Below are 11,624 nucleotides of genomic sequence, written 5' to 3' on the forward strand. Positions count from 1 at the left end.
GTAAAGGGATGACATGACGTGTCGCTTTGTGTCCAATCAAATCACACGCTCTAACAGCTGGTGACAACCATTCAAATGTAGATCATTACAGGCGCCAGTAAACAATACATTTGTTCCATAACCTTATTGACTTGGCACATTTCTGTCCAGACTCTAGAGATACTGAGAAATAAGAGAGAGAAATCATATATTTTTTTTACATATTACAATCATTTTATTATAGGTTTCATTTACACACTTCATCGGATTTACATTGACACGTGTGCTGAGTTGCCACCTTCGAGAAACGGAAACAAGCAAAAAGTCGGTGGTTGTATTCACGTTTATTGAAAATGTATGGATTTCAGCAAGCAAAGAAAGGAAAGCAACTATTGTTACAAAGGTCTCTAACCATGGAGTGGACTTTGGTCCCCAAGGTCTGCCACATGCAACCAATAGAGGCAATAATTATTAAAATGTTCTTCTCATTACTCTCTATTTATAACTGATAATAATAATAATCGATGTAGTCGGGGGTAGATTCCGCAAAGCCTGGTCTCTTCTGCATTCTGTTGGTGAAGTTCGTAAACTTCCTTCACCATGGAGTGGAGTTTGGTCCGCAAGGTCTGCAACCAATATTGGCATTAATTATTAACATTTTCTTCTCATTACTCTCTATTTATAACTGATACTAATAATGAATAATATCTCATTAAGTCCTTATTGGGCGTTAAGCCACCAGAGGGCGCTCTAGCACAATATACCCTGCAGACAGGCTTGGTGCAGACCATAGAGAATAATTTGAGGCCCCTAGTCGCCAAAAGGTTCTATTAATATAGGTTGTATTTAGTATTGTTAACTGGGTGAGACTTCCAACTTTATTGGCTGATCCATCCCGATAACCCTGTTGGAGTCATGTCCTATCTGGATCAGCCAATCATGAAGAAAAATGACTACTTCAATATGGAGATTGCCTCAATGGCGCTGCCCATGCTGTTATGCTATAATGGGAGAGCTTTGATTTGATGCTATAATGGCAACAGATATAAAGATGAGTCCTCTATCTATCTCTATGGCGCAGGCCCAGACCTGCCTTGTATTTTTGAAGGAGAGTAATTCCTTCTTGTTTAAGGTTCAGTTGGATTCAGTTATGATAGATCTATTAGAATTCTTTAGATATTCAGCAGCTATGATTGTTGTGACTGAACACTGAACTCTTGATGTGCATACAGTAGTCTAAAGGCCATTCTATAATGAATGAATAGGTTACTTTATGTTATTCTATAGACCATACTGTATTCAAATCAAAATCAAATCAAATTTATTTGTCACATACACATGGTTAGCAGATGTTAATGCGAGCGTAGCGAAATGCTTCTGCTTCTAGTTCCGACAATGCAGTAATAACCAACGAGTAATCTAACTAACAATTCCAAAACTACTACCTTATACACACACACTATAGAATAACATAAAGTAACCTACCCTGGTATCATTAATACAGTATGGTCTATAGACCAACATAAAGTAACCTACCCTGGTATTATTAATACAGTATCGTCTATAGACCAACATAAAGTAACCTACCCTGGTATCATTAATACAGTATGGTCTATAGAATAAATAAAGTAACCTACCCTGGTATCATTAATACAGTATGGTCTATAGACCAACATAAAGTTTTTATTTTTTTATTTTTTTTATTTCACCTTTATTTAACCAGGTAGACTAGTTGAGAACAAGTTCTCATTTGCAACTGCGACCTGGCCAAGATAAAGCATAGCAGTGTGAACAGACAACACAGAGTTACACATGGAGTAAACAATTAACAAGTCAATAACACAGTAGAAAAAAAAGGGGAGTCTATATACATTGTGTGCAAAAGGCATGAGGAGGTAGGCAAATAATTACAATTTTGCAGATTAACACTGGGGTGATAAATGATCAGATGGTCATGTACAGGTAGAGATATTGGTGTGCAAAAGAGTATGGGGATGAGGTAGGTGAAAATGGGTGGGCTATTTACCAATAGACTATGTACAGCTGCAACGATCGGTTAGCTGCTCAGATAGCAGATGTTTGAAGTTGGTGATGGAGATAAAAGTCTCCAACTTCAGGGCCAGCCGACTAGAGTATACAAGTCGCAGTGGTGGGTGGTATAAGGTGCTTTAGTGACAAAACGGATGGCACTGTGATAAACTGCATCCAGTTTGCTGAGTAGAGTGTTGGAAGCAATTTTGTAGATGACATCGCCGAAGTCGAGGATCGGTAGGATAGTCAGTATTACTAGGGTAAGTTTGGCGGCGTGAGTGAAGGAGGCTTTGTTGCGGAATAGAAAGCCGATTCTTGATTTGATTTTCGATTGGAGATGTTTGATATGAGTCTGGAAGGAGAGTTTACAGTCTAGCCAGACACCTAGGTACTTATAGATGTCCACATATTCAAGGTCGGAACCATCCAGTGTGGTGATGCTAGTCGGGCATGCGGGTGCAGGTAGCGATCGGTTGAAAAGCATGCATTTGGTTTTACTAGCGTTTAAGAGCAGTTGGAGGCCATGGAAGGAGTGTTGTATGGCATTGAAGCTCAATTGGAGGTTAGATAGCACAGTGTCCAAGGACGGGCCGAAAGTATATAGAATGGTGTCGTCTGCGTAGAGGTGGATCAGGGAATCGCCCGCAGCAAGAGCAACATCATTGATATATACAGAGAAAAGAGTCGGCCCGAGAATTTAACCCTGTGGCACCCCCATAGAGACTGCCAGAGGACCGGACAGCATGCCCTCCGATTTGACACACTGAACTCTGTCTGCAAAGTAATTGGTGAACCAGGCAAGGCAGTCATCCGAAAAACCGAGGCTACTGAGTCTGCCGATAAGAATATGGTGATTGACAGAGTCGAAAGCCTTGGCAAGGTCGATGAAGACAGCTGCACAGTACTGTCTTTTATCGATGGCGGTTATGATATCGTTTAGTACCTTGAGTGTGGCTGAGGTGCACCCGTGACCGGCTCGGAAACCAGATTGCACAGCGGAGAAGGTACGGTGGGATTCGAGATGGTCAGTGACCTGTTTGTTGACTTGGCTTTCGAATACCTTAGATAGGCAGGGCAGGATGGATATAGGTCTGTAACAGTTTGGGTCCAGGGTGTCTCCCCCTTGGAAGAGGGGGATGACTGCGGCAGCTTTCCAATCCTTGGGGATCTCAGACGATATGAAAGAGAGGTTGAACAGGCTGGTAATAGGGGTTGCGACAATGGCGGCGGATAGTTTCAGAAATAGAGGGTCCAGATTGTCAAGCCTAGCTGATTTGTACGGGATTTGTACGGGTAACCTACCCTGGTATCATTAATACAGTATGGTCTATAGACCAACATAAAGTAACCTACCCTGGTATCATATTAATACTATGACGAACGTGACACACTCCAGTGTTAATCTGCTGAATTGTAATTACTTTGCTACTATGGCCTATTTATTGCCTTACCTCCTCATGCCATTTGCACACACTGTATATAGAATATTTTTCTATTGTGTTATTGACTGTCACAGTTGTAAATAAGAACTTGTTCCCAACTTGCCTACCCGGTTAAATAAAGGTGAAATAAAATAAATAAATGAAAAAGCTTGTGTGGCAACTTCGGAGGAGAGCACAGACCTCGCTAGTGCCCAGCATATAGAAAATAGTGTCACAACTGTGTCATGAAGAACCATGCAGGCAGCGGAGGCAACACAATACAGTACACTGTGTCAATGAGGACCAGGACAACAGCAGTGACAACGAGTACAGTGAGGGGGCTTTGGGTGACCTCTTTGTAGGAACAGTCGAGCGAGCAGGACCAGACGAGGACTGGACTTCTACAAGACTAATGGAACTGACATTGTGTTCAAACTTGACCCTGGATCACAGGTCAACATCATTCCAGAGACTGAATTGTTACGGTTACAGGTAAAACCAGTGGTGAACACTAAATAAAGGAGAAGACTGAAAGCTTACAGTGGTAAAGCACATGCACATTCGTGCTGGAGGTCGATGACCAAGGTTCCTTTAGTCATAGTAATGGGAGAAAAAACACCTAACCCTTACAGTGGTAAAGCACATGCACATTCGTGCTGGAGGTCGATGACCAAGGTTCCTTTAGTCATAGTAATGGGAGAAAAAACACCTAACCCTTACAGTGGTAAAGCACATGCACATTCGTGCTGGAGGTCGATGACCAAGGTTCCTTTAGTCATAGTAATGGGAGAAAAAACACCCATCATTGGGTTCAAGTCATGTAACTTACTGGTAAAGCACATGCACATTCGTGCTGTCCAGTGAAACAGGTTCAGGATGCTGATGTTTTTCAGGAAATAGGAAACCTCAAGGTGCAGCACAACATGGAGTTAGAGCAGCCAAACAGACCAGTGATCCATCCACCTAGAAAGGTCTCATTATCACTAAGAGACCAGCTAAAAGCAGAGCTACTGAGGCTAGAGGCCTTCGATATCCTAGACAACGTAGAAGAGTCTACTGAATGGGTCCACTCACTAGTAATAGTTGAGAAGAGACACTCTCTCAGACTGTGTATGGTTCCAAAAAAGCTCAACCAGTATGTAAAAAGGGAACACCTTCAGCTGCCTACCAGACAGGAGACATTCAGGGACATAGCAGGGGTTACAGACTTCTCAAAGCTAGACGCCTCCTCGGGGGTTTGGCAGATCAGTATAGACAAGGAGAGTACAAGGCTTTGTACTTTCAATACTCCTTTTGGTAGTTACTCATTTAAAAGGCTCTTGTTTGGTCTCACTTCAGCACCAGAAGTCTTTCATAAGACAGTCAAACAGAATTTTGAGAGTAAGCCAGGCACAAAAGTGTACATTGATGATGTGCTAATATGGGGTTAGACTCTTGAAGAGCACAGCACAAGCTTGAAAGCAGCACTTGATCTAGCCAGAGCTAATGGGCTAAAGCTAAACACAGACAAATGTAAATTCAGAAAGACAGAAATAATCTTATTGGGTGAAAAACAAATATGTGAAGATGTTCAGATAGACCAGAGCAAAGTGACAGCCATAAGGAACCGTCTACCGATCAAGAGGGTATATAAAGGTTCTTAGGTGGGGTTAACTAGTTTGTCGCTAAGCTGGCAACTCACACGAGTCAGATGAGACGTCTGCTGTGTAAAACTACAGAGTGGTGTTGGAACAGTAATCATGCATACACTGAGCATGCAAGCACATCTCACCAGATACCATGGGCTCCCGAGTGGCGCAGTGGTCTAAGGCACTGCATCTCAGTGCAAGAGGTGTCAATACAGTCCCTGGTACAAATCCAGGCTGTATCACATCTGGCTGTGATTGGGAGTCCCATAGGGCGGCGCACAATTGGCCCAGCGTCGGCCGGGATGGCCGTCATTGTAAATAAGAATTTGTTCTTAATAACTGACTTGCCTAGTTAAGAAAAGGTGCAATGTTGTTACAGCAGTATGGCACTAGTTGGTGCCCAGTTGCATATGCCTCCAGGGCTCTGACAACTTCTGAGTGTAACTATGCTCATATTGAGAAAGAGGCATGTGAGAAATCCGATGTGGTGAAACACATCATAAACCTTTGGTTAATATTGTAAAGAAGGGTCTCACATATACACCACCAAGGGTACAGAGACTGTTTCTAAAACTTCAGAAATATTACTTGCAACTCGAGTACAGGCTAGGGAAAGAATTGTTTTGGCAGACACATTGTCCAGAGCTTTTGACAACTCAGAACCAAACCAAATATAGGAGCAGGACGAGACCATACATGGAAACCTTATCAGAAAGAGTTGCCCTGTCTCAGATGAAATGTGGGCAGTTATTTCACCTGCTACTGCAAAATATGAGTGTTTGCAAAAGGTGATTTAAGCCATAACATGCGGGTGGTGTGTACAAGCTATACCCTTATGGTCAATACAGGATGAGCCATCTGCTTGATGGAATTCTGTTTAAGGGTTCAAGAATTCTGATACCAAGTGTGTTACAGAAAAACATGCTGATCAAAATACTGTGACAAGAAAACGTATGTGAACCGTTTGGAATGACCTGGACTTCTGCAGAAATAACCTCAACTAAACGGATCAGACCTGCACAACGGTCAGGAGGGATTTTGGACCATTCCTCTTTACAAAACTGTTTCAGTTCAGTAATATTCTTGGGATGTCTGGTGTGAACCGTTCTCTTGTGGTCATGCCACAGCATCTCAATCGGGTTGAGGTCAGGACTGTGTCTCCGCAGAAGGCCTATTTTCTTCTGTTGAAGCCATTTTGTTGTTGATTTATTTCTGTGTTTTGAGTCGTTGTCCTGTTGCATCACCCAACTTCTGTTGAGTTTCAATTGGCAGACAGTTGGCCAAATATTGTCCTACAAAATGTCTTGATAAACTTGGGAATTCATTTTTCCGTCGACGATAGCAAGCTGTCCAGGCCGTGAGGCAGCAAAGCAGCCCCAAACCATGATGCTCCCTCCACCATACTTTACAGTTGGGATGAGGTTTTGATGTTGGTGTGCTGTGTCTTTTTTTCTCCACACATAGTGTTGTTTGTTCCTTCCAAACAACTAAACAATTTCATCCATCCACAGAATATTTTGCCAGAAGCGCTGTGGAACATTCAGGTGCTCTTTTGCGAACTTCAGACATACAGCAATGGTTTTTTTGCACAGCAGTGGCTTCTTCCGTGGTGTCCTCCCATGAACACCATTCTTGTTTAGTGTTTCACGTATTGTAGACTCGTCAACAGAGATGTTAGCATGTTCCAGAGACTTCTTTGTCTTTAGCTGACACTCTAGGATTCTTCTTAACCTCATTGAGCATTCTGCTCTGTGCTCTTGCAGTCCTCTTTGCAGGATGGCCAGTCCTAGGGAGAGTAGCAACAGTGCTGAACTTTCTCCATTTATAGACAATTTGTCTTCCCGTGGAATGATGAACATCAAGGCTTTTAGGGATACCTTTGTAACCCTTTCCAGCTTCATGCAAGTCAACAATTCTTGAACTTGGGTCTTCTGAAATCTCTTTTGAGACATAGTTCACATCAGGCAATGCTTCTTGCAAATAGCAAACTAAAATGTTTTTTTTTTTTTTTTTTTTTTTTTTTTATAGGGCAAGGCAGCTCCAACCAACATCTCCAATCTCGTCTCAATGATTGGACTCTAGGTTAGCTGACTCCAATTATCTTTTGTAGAAGTCATTAGCCTAGGGGTTCACATACTTTTTCCAACCTACACTGAATGTTTAAATGATGTATTCAATATAGACAAGAAAAATACAATTTGTGTGTTATTAGTTTTAGCAGACTGTTTGTTTGTCTGTTGTTGTGACTTAGATGAAGATCAGATCTAATTTTATGACCAAATTATGCAGAAATCCAGTACATTCCAAGAGGTACTTTTTCTTGCCACTGTACATGAGGGCCATCTAGGGATTGAAAAGTCCAAATTAGGTGCAGAAGCAGTGTTATTCTGGCCCAATATGAATGCTGATATAGAGCATACAGTCAGAGCCTGTGAAACATGCCAGAAATACTTTGAGTCAAATATCTAGCAATGTGCATGAAAGATCTGGTCTAATCAACAATCTAATATTATTTGTCACATGAGCTGAATACAACAGGTGTAGACTTTACCGTGAAATGCTTCCTTACGAGCCCTTTCCCAACAATACAGAGTTAAAAAGTCTGAACATTTGTATTGGTTTAGCCCAGGCCCTTTACCGCTACCAGTCAATGCCTAGGCAGATGGCACAAACGGGGCAGTTTGATTGGGCAGAGCAAGAGTTCAGTCTGTTTCCATCAATAGCAAGCGCGAGGGGAGGGGATGAGCTGGTTTTGAAGTTAGAATGGGTAACTGAGCTGGCTTTTGAAGTTAGAATGGGTAACTGATTCTGAGCTGGTTTGGAAGTTAGAATGGGTAACTGATTCTGAGCTGGTTTTGAAGTTAGAATGGGTAACTTTGGAAGTTAGAATGGGTAACTGATTCTGAGCTGGTTTTGAAGTTAGAATGGGTAACTGATTCTGAGCTGGTTTGGAAGTTAGAATGGGTAACTGATTCTGAGCTGGTTTGGAAGTTAGAATGGGTAACTGATTCTGAGCTGGTTTTGAAGTTAGAACGGGTAACTGATTCTGAGCTGGTTTGGAAGTTAGAATGGGTAACTGATTCTGAGCTGGTTTGGAAGTTAGAATGGGTAACTGATTCTGAGCTGGTTTTGAGCTGCAGTTAATGGCCAACCCAGGAATGGCAGACAGCTGTGACCATTTGCTGGACTGTAAATTACGTGTATGTGTAGAATATAAACTGTGTGGCTAAGAAGAGTTGATCATCGAGTATCGAGACCAGATCGCAACTCTTGCCGCGTTCAAATCAACTGGGAACTCGAAAAAACTCAGACAGGGAAAAATCTAATTGAACATTGGTCATCCAACTCTTACTTTTTCCAGAGTTCCCAGTTGTTTTGAACAAAGCATCTATATACGGGCAATTCTAGTTTCCTCTGGATCTCTGTTGTATCTTCTTGTCTAAGAAATATTAAAGAAAAGTGTTCTTTAAAACACAAGTCCTTCTTTATCCAAGGTAACCGGAGCCGTACAAGTATAGTGCTTTGAGCTGGAATCTCCCTCTGTCCAACTGCTGTACGCAGGCTGCGTGTCCCTGAGGCCGATTCAAGTATAGTGCTTTGAGCTGGAATCTCCCTCTGTCCAACTGCTGTACGCAGGCTGTGTGTGCCCGAGGCCGATTCAAGGCGCTCGGTCACATTTAGGACACAATATAATGTATTATTTTACAGAAACATGGTTGTCAGAGAAAGATGACATTCCATAGCTAAGTGAATGTGAGAAGAGTAGAGGGATAAACTGAAAATCTGTTTTTTCCTTGGACACAAAGTGTCATGCTCAGCAGAGCGGACTGTGGCATTACCTTCGATAAGGGGCGAAGACAGGGTTAGGTTCTCTCATAAATAAATAGTCATATTGGAGACTTCTGAGGCATGATACCTCAGAAGGATGTAGATGTTGGGCTAAGACAGAACACCCTGTCAATATAAGGTTAGCTGACTCCAAACTAATAATAACGATTGTTTGGTGTGAGACACTTGGTTGTGACACTGTATTTATAATTTAATCTTAATCTCCCAATTTATTCAAAGCCCTATCAAAACATGGTCCATTCTTCAGTGGATCTAAGAAAGCAGATGTAAGAACCCATACATTATTGCCTGTAACATATGCTAACATCAAATCTAATAATGTAAAACCTTCCATTACCGCTATACCCAAAAGTCAAGATGCCAACCTGGAAGAACACAGGTTACGCTGAGGGAGATGTAGTATTCAATCAATATATCCTGTAGGTTTTCATGTGTCAGTCTATGTAGTGATGGAAGACATGTGGACGTGGTAATGTCCTGCTTGTGGTGGTTCTGTAAAATGGTAACAGGGTGTTGGTTCTGTAAGAGGGGAACAGGGTGTTGGTTCTGTAAGAGGGTAACAGGGTGTTGGTTCTGTAAGAGGGGAACAGGGTGTTGGTTCAGTAAGAGGGAACAGGGTGTTGGTTCAGTAAGAGGGTAACAGGGTGTTGGTTCAGTAAGAGGGTAACAGGGTGTTGGTTCTGTAAGAGGGTTGGTTCTGTAACAGGGTGTTGGTTCAGTAAGAGGGTAACAGGGTGTTGGTTCAGTAAGAGGGTAACAGGGTGTTGGTTCAGTAAGAGGGTAACAGGGTGTTGGTTCTGTAAGAGGGTAACATGGTGTTGGTTCTGTAAGAGGGTAACAGGGTGTTGGTTCAGTAAGAGGGTAACAGGGTGTTGGTTCAGTAAGAGGGTAACAGGGTGTTGGTTCTGTAAGAGGGTAACAGGGTGTTGGTTCTGTAAAATAGTAACAGGGTGTTGGTTCAGTAAGATGGTAACAGGGTGTTGGTTCTGTAAGAGGGTAACAGGGTGTTGGTTCTGTAAAATAGTAACAGGGTGTTGGTTCAGTAAGAGGGTAACAGGGTGTTGGTTCTGTAAGAGGGTAACAGGGTGTTGGTTCTGTAAAATAGTAACAGGGTGTTGGTTCAGTAAGATGGTAACAGGGTGTTGGTTCTGTAAGAGGGTAACAGGGTGTTGGTTCTGTAAAACAGTAACAGGGTGTTGGTTCAGTAAGAGGGTAACAGGGTGTTGGTTCAGTAAGAGGGGAACAGGGTGTTGGTTCTGTAAGAGGGGAACAGGGCGTTGGTTCAGTAAGAGGGGAACAAGGTGTTGGTTCTGCAAGAGGGGAACAGGGTGTTGGTTCTGTAAGAGGGGAACAGGGCGTTGGTTCTGTAAAATGGTAACAGGGTCTTGGTTCAGTAAGAGGGTAACAGGGTGTTGGTTCTGTAAGAGGGGAACAAGGTGTTGGTTCTGTAAAATGGTAACAGGGTGTTGGTTCAGTAAGAGGGTAACAGGGTGTTGGTTCTGTAAGAGGGTAACAGGGTGTTGGTTCTGTAAGAGGGTAACAGGGTGTTGGTTCTGTAAGAGGGTAACAGGGTGTTGGTTCTGTAAAATAGTAACAGGGTGTTGGTTCAGTAAGAGGGTAACAGGGTGTTGGTTCTGTAAGAGGGGAACAGGGTGTTGGTTCTGTAAGCGGGGAACATGGTGTTGGTTCTGTAAGAGGGTAACAGGGTGTTGGTTCAGTAAGAGGGTAACAGGGTGTTGGTTCTGTAAGAGGGGAACAGGGTGTTGGTTCAGTAAGAGGGTAACAGGGTGTTGGTTCAGTAAGAGGGTAACAGGGTGTTGGTTCAGTAAGAGGGTAACAGGGTGTTGGTTCTGTAAGAGGGTAACATGGTGTTGGTTCTGTAAGAGGGTAACAGGGTGTTGGTTCAGTAAGAGGGTAACAGGGTGTTGGTTCTGTAAGAGGGTAACAGGGTGTTGGTTCTGTAAAATAGTAACAGGGTGTTGGTTCAGTAAGATGGTAACAGGGTGTTGGTTCTGTAAGAGGGTAACAGGGTGTTGGTTCTGTAAAATAGTAACAGGGTGTTGGTTCAGTAAGATGGTAACAGGGTGTTGGTTCTGTAAGAGGGGAACAGGGTGTTGGTTCTGTAAGAGGGGAACAGGGTCCTGGTTCTGTAAAACAGTAACAGGGTGTTGGTTCAGTAAGAGGGTAACAGGGTGTTGGTTCAGTAAGAGGGGAACAGGGTGTTGGTTCTGTAAGAGGGGAACAGGGTGTTGGTTCAGTAAGAGGGGAACAAGGTGTTGGTTCTGCAAGAGGGGAACAGGGTGTTGGTTCTGTAAGAGGGGAGCAGGGCGTTGGTTCTGTAAAATGGTAACAGGGTCTTGGTTCAGTAAGAGGGTAACAGGGTGTTGGTTCTGTAAGAGGGGAACAAGGTGTTGGTTCTGTAAAATGGTAACAGGGTGTTGGTTCAGTAAGAGGGTAACAGGGTGTTGGTTCTGTAAGAGGGTAACAGGGTGTTGGTTCTGTAAGAGGGTAACAGGGTGTTGGTTCTGTAAGAGGGTAACAGGGTGTTGGTTCTGTAAAATAGTAACAGGGTGTTGGTTCATTAAGAGGGTAACAGGGTGTTGGTTCTGTAAGAGGGGAACAGGGTGTTGGTTCTGTAAGCGGGGAACATGGTGTTGGTTCTGTAAGAGGGTAACAGGGTGTTGGTTCTGTAAGAGAGTAACAGGGTGTTGGTTCT

This window comes from Oncorhynchus masou, chromosome 2 (assembly GCF_036934945.1).
Source record: "Oncorhynchus masou masou isolate Uvic2021 chromosome 2, UVic_Omas_1.1, whole genome shotgun sequence".
Lineage (NCBI taxonomy): Eukaryota > Metazoa > Chordata > Actinopteri > Salmoniformes > Salmonidae > Oncorhynchus > Oncorhynchus masou.